Source organism: Myotis davidii, unplaced genomic scaffold (assembly GCF_000327345.1).
Source record: "Myotis davidii unplaced genomic scaffold, ASM32734v1 scaffold18, whole genome shotgun sequence".
Classification (NCBI taxonomy): domain Eukaryota; kingdom Metazoa; phylum Chordata; class Mammalia; order Chiroptera; family Vespertilionidae; genus Myotis; species Myotis davidii.
This window is the reverse complement of record NW_006292696.1, coordinates 2024797-2038651: the sequence shown is the minus strand read 5'-3', so window position 1 is coordinate 2038651 and position 13855 is coordinate 2024797. Positions and strand designations below refer to the sequence as shown.

The 13855-nt window shown below is 50.1% G+C and overlaps 1 protein-coding gene and 1 long non-coding RNA gene across 9 annotated transcripts in view; one reads left to right on the top strand and one right to left on the bottom strand.

The window, feature by feature from the left end:
• TNIP1 (TNFAIP3 interacting protein 1) overlaps window positions 1-13855 on the top strand; it is a 51384-nt gene that overhangs the window by 4780 nt on the left and 32749 nt on the right. For 4 of the 8 annotated variants that reach the window (XM_006766266.2, XM_006766267.2, XM_006766268.2 and 1 more), the window contains exon 1: window positions 3078-3187. The exons of 1 other annotated variant lie outside the window; for it this stretch is intronic. The gene's annotated coding sequence lies outside the window, so the exon portion shown is untranslated. Of the gene's footprint in view, window positions 1-3076; window positions 3188-13855 lie in introns of those variants that run through there. 3 more of the 8 variants (XM_015565625.1, XM_006766264.2, XM_006766270.2) reach the window with 3 other exon arrangements.
• LOC107183491 lies at window positions 2013-2970 on the bottom strand. The gene is made up of 2 exons (XR_001514285.1): window positions 2536-2970; window positions 2013-2160 (listed from the first exon to the last, which is right to left on the bottom strand). It is a non-coding gene; the product is annotated as an uncharacterized LOC107183491 (long non-coding RNA).

The following is a 13855-nucleotide window of genomic DNA, read 5'->3' as shown; positions in this document are numbered from 1 at the left end:
TCAGTGCTCAACCACTGAGCCACACCGGCTGGGTCCAACACCATTTATTGAAGAGATTGTCTCTACTCCATTGTATGCTCTTGCCTCCTTTGTCAAATATTAATTGACCGTAATGGCGTGGGTTGATTTTTGGGGTCTCTGTTCTGTTCCATTGATGTATATGACTGTTCTTTTTTTTTTTTTAAATATATTTTATTGATTTTTCACAGAGAGAGGAAGGGAGGGAGAAAGAGAGCCAGAAACATCGATGAGAGAGAAACATCGATCAGCCGCCTCCTGCACATCTCCCAGCCCAGGCACATGCCCTTGACCGGAATCGAACCCGGGACCCTTCAGTCCGCAAGCCGATGCTCTATCCACTGAGCCAAACCGGTTTCGGCATATATGACTGTTCTTATGCCAGTACCAGGCTGTTTGATTACAGTAGTATAGTTTGATATACAGTACTGTGACCCTCCAACTTTTTTTTTCTTTGGGGTATGTTTTTTATTTTCCTCAAATGTGGATTTAGGTCTGACTTTGGAACAGCTTTGGTGGAGGAGGGGAGGGAGTGGCAGAAAGGAGATTAGGAATCTGTGTGCTTTAAAACAAAGCAAAATAAAACACAGGCCTTTTGATTGTCCTCCCAGGCGGGGCTTTGCACAGGTGCTTGTTGTCACTCTGGAAGAGCAAGAGGTTCCCAGCTGCCTGAGTCGCTTAGCTTCCATTGTGAAGTCAATGAAGTCCTGACTTGGAAATCTTCCAGATCTGGGAGAAGCAGAAGTGACAGGCCAGGGGACCTGTTTCCCGCCCTGCCAGGCCCCCGGTCTAGGGCCCTATCGTGGATGTGGATGATGGCTGGCAACTGGGGAGACTATATTCCTGAGTTTAACTGTGACGGTCTACCCAATGCATGTAACCCATGTCTACATGTCATTATCGTTTCTCAAATGCCTTCTTTGTGCCAAGCTTTGGACTTTACTCGCATTATCTCATTTATCCTCAGGATCATCTGAGGGGTAGGTACAATGATCATCTCTACATTCAGAGAGGAACTGAGGCTTAGAGAGGCCACCCAGGTAGCAAGTGGTTGAGTAGGGTTAGAACCCCACTAGTTAAATTCATAGTCTGTGTTCATAATGCGTGGAGTTTCTGTAAGACAGTACGAAAAATCATGACACTGTAAAGGCAACATGGTGCAGTGGAAAGTGTACATATGCTGGGGAGCCCCAGTCCTGAGTTCCAACACTGGTTGCATCACTCGACACGTGTGGCCTTTAACAAGTCCTTTACTACATTGAAGCCTCTGTTTTCCTACCCATCAAGTAAGAGATTGTGATCAGTGGTCCCCATGGCCTCTAACATGGTAGGATGTTCTGAAGTCCAACAAAGACTTAAAAAAGGATGGAAGGGGTGGGTACGGTCATGACTTTGAAGAGATGAGTTTTCTCACACGCTGTAATTGTTCAGAAAAATTATCCCAAAGTAGGAATACAGGCAACAAGATGACTATGTAACCTTTTTATGTCATACTAGAGCATTGTCCCAAAAAACCCACCTAGCAGTCGTCTGGTATTTTAGGGAATGGAATTATTTTCCTAACTCTCTAAGTTCAGTTGGACTTTTTACAAAAAAAGCTGAAATAGTTTGGAAACAAAATGCAAATAGTTGAAGACCCTTCTCTCTCTGTCTTTCTCTCCTCTCTCTTTTTAAAGTAAATGTCAATGTTCATGAGAAGAGAGGTTGGGCTTAGGAAGAGAGCATTCTAAGAAGAGGCAATTGGGGTGTACAGATGAAGAACAGGAAGGAGACTGGTGTGGGGACCCAATGGGTAGAGGTGATGCCTGAGGGCTGCCTTATAGATTCTAATCTCCCTGTAACCTCCCTCTTGGTGACACTCAAAGGTGCTTTGGTGTTTGCATTCCTTGGCTCCCTCCCTTCAAAATCTGGGTATATGTGTATTTATTTTCATAATTAAAATGAACTAGAATTATTATTTTTTAAAATCCTCACCTGAGGATATTCTTTCTTTCTTTTTTTAAAAAAGAGAATGGAAGGGAGGGAGGCAGAGAGAAAAACATCAATGTATCATTGGTGCCTCTGGCACGCACCCTGAACCAACCAGCCAGGGCTGTTTGAGAATTTGATAACACCTTTGAAGTAACTGAAGGCATCCCGAGCCTGAAAGGAGAATGCTTGGATTAGGCATATGCTTGTGTATGTGTTCGCACAGAATCAGTTGATTGACAGATCCCTCAATTTGTAAAATGAGTGCCTGTGTGAAACAGCTCCTCAAATCCCTTCTGAAATTAAACTTACCCTCTGTAGAATAAAATTATGACCTTAAAAAGACCAGTGTTCCCAACCTTATGCCAAACTACTGCTCCTTATGCATCTGGGAAATCCCTGGCCCACCTACTGTAAGATATACTCTGTGTTTCATATATTTATGGTAAAAAATTAAAAATAAAATAAGGTGTACAAAAAATAAGGTGTACAAAACCCGTCTCATTAGGGTGGCCGAGTAAATTGAAGTAGTGCGTGCAAAGTGCTTACAGTGTCTGGAGCAGTGCATGTTAGCAGCAACAGTGAGAGTCCTGCAGGGTCCCTCCAGCTCGGAATTTCTATGAGCTCTGCTCACAAGTCCGGGAGCGCCCAGCCCCCGATCGCCGGGGCCCTGAGCAGCCGCTCGGACTGAGCTACAAACGCTACGTGCCTTTCGGCAAGTTCCTTCCTCGCTCTGGCCCGGTGCCCCTCGGCCCCAGGAAGTTGTGGGTGGTCTCTGCGGTTCGTCTCCGCTCGGTAGTTTGGGCTTTCAAGTGGCCGCAGCCTCACTCCGAAGCCTGGGGCTTCCGGCGCCGGGAACGCCGTCTGGAGCTGCCCAGACGCGGGGCGTCGCCGGCCCGAGGGACGGATACCCGCGGCCGCTCGGCAGCTGCTCGGGCTGTTTACCTCGCCCGGCCCCACCCCAGCAGCCGCGGGCCCGCCCGTAGAGCACGGCGCGATTGGACGACAGGCCTGTCAATCTCCGGGGACTTTCCCAGGGGTGGGGCCGCCCGGCCCCCGGCACTTCCTCGTCCCAGCCCTTTCCCAGGAGCCGGAGGTGTGCCGCCCGGGCCGCTACCCCGCCACCCCGTCCCTGGAGCGTCCCCGGAGCCCGTGCTGGGCGCGGAGAGAGGGCGCTGTCCCTCAAGGCCCTCACCCTCAGGTAAGCCGGCCGGGCCGGAGCGGGGATGGAGGGGGAGGAAGGGACTCCGAGACCGGCCGTTCAGCGCCTCGGCAGCGGCCTGGCATGGAGTGGGAGGTCAGGCCCCGACAGGTGGCCGGGGATTCTCGGCTCCGGGGCAATGGCGCTTGAGGCCCCGGGTCGCGGGGCGCCTCCTGGGGGCTCCGGCTCTGTGGGGAATGCCTCCTCTCGCGGAGGGTGGTGGGTGCGCGTGCGCACTGCGTAGGCGCGCGTGTCTAGAAACCCGGTGCAGGCCAGTGCCGGGCTTGCAGGCGGTGTGCGCCAGCCGGTGGAGAGAGCGCGTGAGCTTGAGTCTGTTTACACTCACGCAGTGGTTCTCAACCTTCCTGATGCCGCGACCCTTTAATACAGTTCCTCATGTTGTGGTGACCCCCAACCATAAAGTTATTTTCGTTGCTACTTCATAACTGTAATTTTGCCAGTTGTTTTGAATCGTAATGTAAATACCTGATATGCAGGACGTATTTAGGCGACCCCTGTGAAAGGGTCGTTCGACCCCCAAAGGGGTCGCGACCCACAGGTTGAGAATCGCTGGGGGAGGCCAGTTTTGAAAGCAGTGTGCATGGGTAATGAAGAGGAAAATAACATTCCTCTTCAAAATGAGTATTAGTATTATTGTCCCCATTTTGCTCCCAACCGAGGCGCTTGGAGACTGGGGTCACACAGCTAGGGGGTTGCAGGATTTGAAAGCTGGCATTTGTCTCCGAGTCCCCCGCTCTACTGTTGACCATATTTGCACAGTGTTGGAGACTACATCGGCGTGCATGTGCGGGGTATCAGTGAGTGAGTTTCTGGAATGATTTTGTGAGTGGAGTTTCTCCGTATGGGTGACTTTTCCACTGTCCGACATTTGTGTGCATACATTGATGCGTATGGAAGCGATGGCATTATATATTCGTTAATCGTGTGTATAGACGTGTTTATGTGACTGGGCAACAGATTGTGTTTTGGTTGGGAGGGCGGGACTTTTGTGGACGATGCGGAAGAATCTGCAACATCCATCCCCACCCCCTTGCAGAATGACAGCGCAGGGGAAGCTGTGGATTCCAAATGCATCATTTTTATTTCACAGTATAGTCAAAATGGAATTTAAGCAGCACTTACTCACTTTCCAAACAGTGGGGTATGGTAGAGGGGAATTCGGCATCTGATGAGAGGTCAGAAAGGGGACTCTCAGCATTTTTTTCTTTAATTCCCGACAATGGATATTGCATTAGGAAGCTGGAATATTTATTAGTACAGACTTATAGCAATCCTATGATGTTGTATCAGTATCCCTATTTTACAGCAGAGGGAACTGAGGCAGTGAACAACCAGTACTGGTAATAATAACAGCTTACATTTATGAACACTTACCATGTGCCAGGCCTGGTGCTTTACATTCAGTATCTCATTTAATTTTTCAACCATCCTACGAGATCATGACTGTTAGTAGCCTCAGTTGTCAGGTGAGGAAACTGAGGTCCAAAAGGTGAAGACTTGCCCCAAACTAGTAAGCTTTGAACCCTGGATCTTATTCCTTTTCCACTGACCAAGGCTCTTGTCCTTGCTGTGTCCTGGGAAAATAATGTGATCGGGGACTGGCGCTTCATGGAAGCACTTGATCATGTCCCTCTGAAAGCGGCAGCCGTGAGAGTCCTGTGTTCTACATACTTATGTGACCCTGTTTCCCCCCACCCGTGGGTGTCCCGTGGGTATGGCATGGCACTCATGCTGAGGGTTGGTGCCTGCCCCTATGCCCACACCAGTCCTTTGGGGCCCCAGGAAGCCGTGGGGTCTGACTCATACCCTTACCCCCAGTGCTGCTTGTGACTTGGGCCCGGATGTCCTGGGTTGGGTCGGGCCGACCTGATTTGAGCACCTTAGACTTGTAAGAGGCTGTTTGCCTTCCTCTCTGAGTCCCTTGGGTACTACCTTACTTCTGCTCTCATTGCGGTGTAGCCATGGCCCCTGCTTGTCTTCCCTGCCAGGCTTGGCCTTTCCTTGAGGCCTTTGTATATGCTGTTCCTTCTGCTTGGAACTCCTTTCTCTGGCTCTTTCTATGGCTGGTTCTTCCTTATTTGTCAAGTCTCAGCTCAAATGTCACCTCCTCAGAGGGGCCTTCCCTGACCTTTCTATGCAAAGTAGCCCCTTTTTTCACTTTCAGTAATAAAACTGTTGTATTTTTTTTTATGCAGTTGTCATCCTTTGAAATAATCTTATTTTTTTGTGAATGAGAAAGTCTATGTATAGAACTCAGTGTCTGGCATATAGTAATTTCAGTTTGTCGTCTTTCTCTTTTTCCTAGAAGAGAAGAGTGAGAGCAGGGGCCTCTTTGGTTTCATGTGTGCATCCCTGATAATAGATAAGAGGGTCTAGGGTAAGGCTCTGCTGGCTTTGTTCAATGGGGGAGTAGAATAGAAGAAACTAGGAAAATGGTGCATTTCCCAGGTGGGAAACCGAGGCCTAGAGATGGGAAAGCACTTGCCCCAGAGGGGTAGTGGCAGAGTTGGAATGAGAACCAGAACTTTTCTTCCCAAGGCTTTTTTTTTTTTTTCATTTTTAAAAAATTTAATCTTTCCCATCACCCTTTATCCCTCTCTACAGTCAGCAAACATTTCTTCAGTCTGCAGGCTGACGCTCTATCCACTGAGCCAAACCAGTTAGGGCAGCAAACATTTCTTGATGGCCCTTGTGCCTGGTGCTGTGAATATGCCCCGATGCTCAGGTGCATAGGGACTGGCCCTGCCCTTGAGGAGCTTGTAGTAAATGGGGAGGAAGGTGCCCAGAGTGCTGTCTGGAAGCCCTTGTGTGCCAGCAAGTGCCCGGCAGTAAGTCTGACTGTCGCGCGGAGCAGTTTGCAGGTGCCAGGTAGGCTGGGGGCTTCTGGAGAGAGGTGAGTCCAAGGCCAGGCCTGATGATGAGGTGCAGAGGGGGCCTGAGCCCCTTCTGGAACTTGGTGGGCTGAGCAGCAGATGTGGGGTAAGGTTCTGCTGGGTTGGGGAAGCTGACCAGCTGGGCTAGGAAAAACCCTAAGGTCTTGACTACCAGGTAGAGACGTGTTGGTTTTTCCCTGTGGGCAGCATTGGGAAGTGATTAGACCATTTGGTTGGCAAACTTAAGCAGGCTTCAGCACCACCTGGGTGTCTTGTTAGATCTCTGGGCTGTGGCCCCTGGTGTCTGATCCAATAAGTGTTGGAGATGCTGCTTCTGGTCCGGGCGGCTCTTTGAGAACCCCTGGTGTGGAGCCCCTCCTTTCGAGTTGGGCACTCCTGGGTGGGTGCTGCCTCTGCTTCCTCACCTGTAAGGTTCCGTGCCCCCCGTGCTAGAGTGGGGCGAATGAATGAGACAGTGCGTGCAAGCACTCAGCTCAGGGCTGGTGCAGGGTAAGCCATCAGTAAATGCCACTGCTGACCTTGTGAATGGTGATGATCACAAGGGCATTGAAGGGATTTTAATAGAAGATGAGGATGGTCTGTGTTCCCGTGCTTCAGGAAAACTTGCCATCGACCCTCTGCCACCAATGGGCCATGCCGTGTCCTCTCGGACGTCATCCTTTGCTTTGTCCCAGACCTCTTTCCATCCTGGATTAGAATAGTGGAAGCTTACCTGTGAGGGGCACACAGGACATCTGGCCCAAGTTCCCTCAACAGCACCCAGCACCCCAGCAGGTGATCATCCAGCCTCCACTTGATCCCCACCCTCAGGGTCAGGGAGCACGCTGCCTCCCGGTGTTGTTACAGATGGCTGCTTTCACAGCAGTGGGGAGGAGGCTTGATGCAGGTCCTTCCTTTCTTACCTGCTCTTTGCTCCCTCCTCGTTCACCTGACCACTCTGGGGGAGAGAGGGAAGGAAAGAGACAGGGTAGTAGGGTGGTGAGGCAGAGAAGCGCAGCTGGCCACCGGAAGACCCGGGCCCCTCCCCTCTGCCTCACTGCCATCCGTGCCACCTTGGGCAGGCCTCTTAGTTTGCTGACTTTGGCATCCCAGCTGCCATACAGGGATTGCATGAAGGGATTGCACTGGCTGCTGCCTCAGGGTGTCCTCTTCCAGCTCTGAAAATTCTGTAGCCCAGTGATTGGGCGTCCAGCAGTTTCTGAGCTTTTCCTGGTGGGCCATGTCTTCCTGTGCCCACCCTCCCTGCTTCTAGAGCGGCACCACTGCCCTCCTTTCCCGTTCTTCTCTGAAGGGAGGGTGTCTGGAGTCCTCTGGAGGGTTGCCCCAAAGAAGGCACAGGGAAGCAGGGAGAAGCTCCCCAGCCTAGAGACAGATGTTGGCAGCCTCCACGGCCAGTTGCAGGAAGTTCTCCATGTTTTTCCCCATGACCGGCCCAGGACAGTCACTTTTCCTAGAGGAATGGATGACTGGCCTGGGGAACTGCTGGCTCTTTGTCTGGGGCTGCCTTCCTGGGGAGCTCTTCTCTTCCTGAGGACCTTACCCCGAGGCTGGTCCCTGTGTCCTTGAGCACCGACGGGTGGACAAACTGGGGGTCCAGGCAGATGGATGTGTGTGGGGGGAGGACAAGGGGAGGGGTGCTGTGGGAGTCTTGTCACCGAGGAGTCATACTCAGAGGCCAGAGCTGGTATTTTTAGGGCGGGCGTGGGGGGTGACCCATGAGTCAGGGGCCTTTGGTTTGGTCTCCACCCACACTGGAGAGTGCAGGCAGTGCTGGTCATTGCCCTCTGTCTTGGTCATGGTCAGCTTTGTCAGAGACCTCAGGAACTCTGGTCCCTCTGCACCCCACTTCTGCCTCTGCAAGTGCGACCCCCTCCCATTCTGGAGGCTGGAGATCGAAGTGCCTTACAAGTTTGTCACCTGGGAAAAGGTTCTGAGGACAGCAACATGGACTTTTAGAAAATATGAAGGAATCTTTCAGACATAGAGGGTAAGAGGCAGATACCTGGGTATCCACGAGGACACATTTTTGTGTACCTGGAATTTCTCCCTGATCATCCCCTTCCCTTCCCCTGAATTTAGAGTTTATCTTCTTGCATTTCTCCATAGTTTTATTATAAATGTATGCCTCCCTAAGCAATATGTAGTATTGTTTTGTATGTTTTAAAATGTTACTTAAATGCTATCATACTGTCTGTATTATTCTGAAACTTGATTGTTTTGCTTAATATATTTGTGAGATTCATCCATGTTGATATCTCTAGGTCTGGGTCACTAAAAGTTCATTCATTTTTTTATGGCTTTGTAGTATTTCCTAATATGAGATTGCCCCATTGTATTTACTCATTTTCTTTTTCATTAGGTAGTCCCCAGCTTTTGCTGTTAAAACAAGACCTATTTGGCTTTTATCTGAGTGTTCTTACCCCGTCCAGCTGTCTCTTTCCTAGCCATTATGGCATCTGTTGGCCAGCACTTTAAAATCTACAGGGAGCTGTATGGTTTCTAGTTGGTCCTCTCAGCATTTCCAGAGGGAGAAACAAGGAAAGTGAGGTCACTCATTGTCACCTGGAAAGGGAGCAGAGCCAGGATTTGAACCCATTCAACCTTCTTCCATCATATTTGTTATAAAGGAATTCTCACAAGTTGTCATCTTTCCTCTTAGAAAGGGTAATTACAGAGTTGGAGAAACCACCTCTGGGTGTATTGGGGACTAGGAGACAGGAGGACAGTTGAGTTCCCCATCCCTTTTATCCCACAGTTGGGCCTAGTGCCCTTTGTCCCTGTAGCTGAAAGTGGAGGTCCTTCTGGGTTGGGTGAGTTCCCAGCTGCTGGGAGGGAAGTGGGCTTCTAGTCATGGAATGTGCACACTGTGGACCCCAGAAGCTGAGAGGAGGTGTGCATGGGGGAGAAGGAAAGTGAGCTGGGGTTGCTTGTGCTGCCTTCTTAGCCCTCCTTAGGGGCTGTTGGCCGTGGGGAGCACAGAGTAAGGACTGGTGAAGGTTCCGTTTTGTCCCTTGGGAACTGTGTGGCCTTGAGCCAAGTTCTGCACCTGTCTCAACCCGCTTCCTCTCCAGCAAAGCAGGTGTCAAGCCCGGTGTGAGGACCCACGGGCAGTGGGCAGGGAGCTTGGCACCTGTACCCAGCTGAGGATGGTATTCAAAGCCTGGAGCTTCTCTTCCCACCGTTGCCACCTCAAGGCCAGCCCTGACCTTCCTGTAGCCAGATCCTTTCTGGCAGGTTCCAGGCTGAAACACCCCTCTGTAGTTGCCAGTTCTCCATCTACCGAATTCCTTGACTAGAAGCCTTGCTCCCGGACTTAACCTCCTGATTTATGATCACATCCCTATAGCCTTGTCTGTCTGCATGAAGCAAATGCATGGCCAGGAGGCTCTCCACCCTCCCATAGCCCTCCAGCCTTCTTTGATGCCGGAACAATAGGCTTTCCCTATTGTCCCAACCTTGTCAAGATACTTAAATTTTTATTTTATTTATTTTTTTTAATATATTTTATTGCTTTTTTACAGAGAGGAAGGGAGAGAGATAGGGAGTTACAATTTTTTCCCGACCGGAACTAAACCTGGGACCTTTCAGTCCACAGGCCGAGGCTCTATCCACTGAGCCAAACCAGTTTCAGCGATACTTAAATTTTTTAAAAAAATTATTTTAAAATCTCTCTTTAGCCCTCGCTGGTGTTGCTCAATGCTTAGAGCGTCGGCCTATGCACCGAAGGGTCTTGGTTCGATTCCCTGGCAGGGGCACATACCTGGGTTGCAGGTTCCATCCCTGGTGCTGGTTGGTGTGCTTGCAGGAGGCAACCAATCGATGTGTTCTCTCATATCAATGGTTCGCTCTCTCTCTTAGTCTCTTCCTTCCCTTCCTTCCCCTCCCTCCTTCACTCCCTCCCCTCCACTCTCTCTAAAAAATCAATGGGGAAAAAAGTTACAAAATAGCATGTGCTCATTGGAGAAAAAAATACCTCCCCTCAGACTCAACCAATACGAAGGTATAAAGTAAAAAGTGAAGTTGTCTTCTCTCTTCTTCCTTTCCCCTGTTCCGTCCCTGTTGTATTTTAAAATGAATTTAAAAAAATAGAACAGAACTAGATTTCCCTTTAAAAGAGCTAAAATAACTGTAGGTAAAAATAAGAGCTTCTTTTGATTCTAGTCTTGTATCTCAATTTCTCCTCTAGAGCTGTCTACTAGTAGCAGTTTGGTATGTATCTTTCAAGAGCGTTTCCTATACACATTTGGGATTTCATACACACACACACACACACACACACACACACACATAGTTATGTGTGTGTTTGTTTTTAAATCCTGTTTACATATAAACCTGTACTTTGCCTTTTTCCTTAACAGTATCTTACAGGCACCTTTCTGTGTCGTTGCAAAGCAGTCTGCCCCATTCTTTTCTATGGCTGTCTAGCATTCCATTGAGTAAGTTCACTGTAGTTAATTAATCCAATCCCCTCTTGATGGACATTCAGGACAGTTTTGCTATTACAAAGCATATGACAGTACACATCTTTGTCCAGCGCCCTGTGTACAGTGATGCGAAGATTTCTAGATTCTTAGATAGGGGATTACTCAGTCAGTTACCTGTGGGCCTTTAGATAATTGAAATCTCAGGCGTACTCTTCTACAAGAGAACTTTGTTCTCAGCAGTCAAGCAAACAGCAGTCTCAATGTTGACATCATTGAGAAAGGGCATGAGTTACTGTGGGTGACCCAGCTGTAAGAAAAACAAATATTTATTAGGTGAGATCAGTAGAAACATAATATATAAAAGGGTGGAGGAGAAAGTTTCTCTGTTTGGTCAGGCAAACCACACCTGGAGCCTTGTGTTCCATTTCAGGACCAGCTACAAGTAGCGCACAGGAGGTGGAGGGTTGAGGGGAGTGGATGGGGAGGGGTCTGGTGAGAAACCATGGAGGGCACAGCGGCTGATCAGCTTCAAGAGAAAGCATCAGGGTCCAGATCTCTTCAGGGCTGAAATGGAGAAGAGAGGCAGGCATCTTGTTCCTTATTCCAGGGACCCCAGAGGCAGAGCAAGGGCTGGTGGAAGCAGAACTGGGAGTAGCCAACTGCAGCCAGTGCTGCCCGCTGAGGGGAGGCTCCTTGGGAAGGAAGTCTGGGTCACTAAAGGTGATCAATGGCAGTCCCTCCGCCCCCTCCCCTAGGCACTGGACAAGCATGGGACTGCATTTCCCCTGAGCTTCCTTCCAGCCCGAGACCTAAGCCCTGGTGACTGCTGGTGATTAAGGGCAGCCTGGGATCTGATTGCATGCAAGGTTATAGCCACACAGGCAGCGCTGGGAACCTGGGGCCATGTTCCAGATAGCTGACAGCAGGACTGGTTTCCTCCCTCTGAGGTTCAGTCAGTTGCCTCTGGGGCAGTGCAGGCCGGTGGGAAGAGCATGGGTATTGGAGTCCGACAGATTGAGACTGGATTCTTTGTCCTGCCACTAACCAGCTGTGTGTCCTTAGGCAAGTTACTTAGCCAATCTGAGTCTGTTTCTGATCTGAAAAATAGGGATAATGCTGTCTAGCCGAGAGGATTGGTTTCCTTGCTGGAACCCAGGGATAATAATTTTTATCTCTGTGTGGGAGAGAAAAGTGAGCCAGTGTGCTTCATGGCAGCCCATGGCCTGGCATATGGGAGCACTTCACAACGGTCAGGCCCTCTCCCAGCTTTAGGTAGGTGCTCCTTAGTCTTCTTTTGCAGTGATTCCAGCTGGCTGATGGCCCTGATCTACCCCCCTGTCTCCAGGCTGGTGGTGTGGAGCCTAGGTCTTGCAGGCTGAGTGGAAGTTCCCTCTGTGGGTGAGTCAGAGGAGGGGACAGGAGGGAAGGGAAGGAAGAAGGACACAGCAGGAGGGTAGGACCTTGTGAAGGGCTGCAGACATTATCTGGGAGTTTCTGACTGCTCTTGGGGAGGCGACAGCACCTCCCACCCCCATAGCACTTGTGGGAGGGCTCATGGGTCAGGGAAATCCACTTGGGTGTTAGGAGGAATTGGGGCTGCAGAGAGTAGCCTTCTCAAGGTCATAAGGTTATAGAAAGGGGTGATAACAAATTGCAAGTTCTGGACTGTTAGAATTAGAAGGGGCCTTAAAGATTGTCTAGTCCCCCCCCCCCACGATGATATTGCTTTTGTTGCAAACTGAGGCCCAGCGAGGGGAAGATGTTTGCCCTGGTGTCCCTTGACTATCTCCCATGATTTCTGAGCCCTGGCTCCTCATAGTGCACCCGATGCCCGCAGCCTCTTGATTGCTGAATTGGTTGCAAAGACTTAAGTCCTTGGCTCCTCACTGGCGAAGATGCCAGGGTGGGCTCCCTGAGTACACACCATCGAAAGTAGGTGCTGTGTCTTTGCTGACAGTCATCAAAAGGGCACAGCCAGCTCTCTGATGGATGGGCATGGGACCACAGTGTCCCTGACCATGAAATGGGCAGGGACAGATTTTTGCTTCATTGGCAAGATGCTTTTAGGACACCTCAGTTCCTCTCATCTTTGGGGGGAATTGAAGGACATTTCCATTTACAGTTGAGGAGAATGAGGCTCAGATGATTCTCAGTCTTGCATGAGTGTGGTACCCTGCTCCATGGCTGCTTCTACCTACACCTTCACTGGCTGTGGTATTGTGCCAGTGTCCCTGCTTAATGGTTATTTGCAGTCACCAGACATTGAGTAGATGCCACGACCTAGCTTACAGAGCCTACAGAGGAACCTAAAAACTTGTTAAAAGAAGGATTAAATGGGGTTGGGGGAGACTTGGCCCTTAAATCAGCTGGGCACAGTTATGGGTACCAAGAACCTACTATGTACCAGGTACTTAGCTAAGTGCTATAAACACATTATAACTATTTCAGAAATTTTATTATAAAATGAGTACATTTCTTGTTGCATTAGCCAAATAATGAGGAAGTATGAAATGAGAACTCCCAACTTGTACACATATTGCTTCATTTAATGTTTTTAATCTGATACCAGCTAGTTCTATTATTATTCCTACTAGAGACCCAAAATTTGTGCACTGGTAGGGCCCCTAGCCGCTGCCAGCTGGGTTGGCCCCGCCCCCTGGTCGAACTACCAGACAACTCCCAGTCGAGGGGACAATTTGTATACTATGTTTTTATTATATAGGATTTTTGCAGATGAGGCAGCTGAGGCTTAGAAGAGGTGAGGGACTGGTTTGGTTTCACTCAGCCTGCAGGGGTGGACAGAGCTGGGACTGGGGTGAGGCAAGGGCAGGTGTGGCCCCAGGTGCAACACCTGAGGCACTCAGGGCCACGTGCTTGCACGTGAGTGCCGCTTCAGTGCTGCGCCCTGCATGCTTCACCTGCTCCACCCTGTTTGGACCCTTTCTTCCTGACTCCCAGGCTGTATTATCTCCAGTGTGCTGGGTCCCCTCTCTTTCTGTGACTTGCTGCTGGGCCTCAGTCAGTCCTCAGGCCAGCTTTAAGCCATCCCCCAGCTTCTCTCTAGTGCAGGCTCCTCCCTGTGCACACCAGGGAACTAAGGTGCCGGGAGTGGGCAGGTTTGCCCATGGCCAGGAGTAGCTGAGTAGACGCTAGGACCCTCTGGCTTTCTGTCCTGTGCCTTCCTCCCTGGAGACCCCTCTGCTTCACATCTTTGTCGCCTCCACCCACCAGCATCCCTGGAAGCCCCTGCCGCTGCCTGGTCAAGCTGCCTGGTAGTTGACCCTTGGCCACTGTGACCTTCCACCTCAAAATACCTGAGATCTGCCTGG